Raw genomic sequence first — 1,078 nt, 5'->3', positions numbered from 1 at the left:
ATCTTCAGTAAAATCTTGCTTCCATGTGAAATCTGTGAGATTTTTCTGTAGTTTCTACATTCTGTTGGGTCACCTTTCTTTGGGATAGGAACAAATACAGATCTCTTCCAGTCAGTTGGCCAAGTGGTTGTTCTCCAGATTTCTTGGCACAACTTGGTGAGCACATCCAGGCACCATCTGTTAGCTGAAATATGTTAATAGTAGTCTGACCAGCTGAAAGCTGGGCAGCTTAAAGGCCCGTCACAGTCCCTGCCCATCTTCCCAGGTAATCAGAAGATGCCAAAAACCTCACGACGTTTGTTCTGGCCCGAGCCTATCTACACACCAGTTCTACAGGACGCATCACCTTTGCTCTGGAAACATTATGACTAAACTTCAGAGACTTTATTCCGAACATAAGGAACTACCAGCAGTTGATGTGTTTCGAATCACAGAAGCCAAGGAAGCTTCATATATAAGTTATTAGATGGAGAGCTGGTCAAAGGGAGAGAGATGTGAAGGGAGCGGGTAGAAGTGGATGGGTATCCTGGTGGATGGTGTAGCAGGGAAATAAGTGGGTAAAGACGCTTGTGAGAAAGGCAGGGACAACACTGACATTAAAGTTAACTCCACAATAAGGGATATACCTTTAACTTGCTGGTCTGCCTAATACTTCTCTAAATCTGAACATTCACATAAAGACAGACTAGGGAGAATGATTGGCCATCTACTTCTGAAATAGCAGGCCTCTGAAAACCCTATGTATGTACAAATCAATATAAAATATTAATAAAAACAAAAAGAAGAAACCCTTCAATAATAAAATTGTGTGTGTGTGTGTGTGTGTGTGTGTGTTTATAATTAGAAATTGGAAGCAGGAGTGGCATCTGCTTCCTAAAGACATGACTCTGGAAACTCTATGAAATTTGAAAAATGATGATAGTTATAGAAAGGTTTCAGGCCTTTATATCCTAGGGTCGTTAATGAGTCATGCTCAACTCGATGGCAATCAACAAAAACAACACAATATATATTTAAAGTGTAAATATTCCAATGTGAGATAAATATTATGTAAAGGGATGAATAACTAGTTATTATA

This window comes from Elephantulus edwardii, unplaced genomic scaffold (genome assembly GCF_000299155.1).
Source record: "Elephantulus edwardii isolate Elephantulus edwardi_28Jun2011 unplaced genomic scaffold, EleEdw1.0 scaffold00012, whole genome shotgun sequence".
In the NCBI taxonomy this organism is placed as follows: Eukaryota; Metazoa; Chordata; class Mammalia; order Macroscelidea; family Macroscelididae; genus Elephantulus; species Elephantulus edwardii.
The sequence above is the reverse complement of the archived record's forward strand: the minus strand, read 5'-3'. Positions refer to the sequence as shown.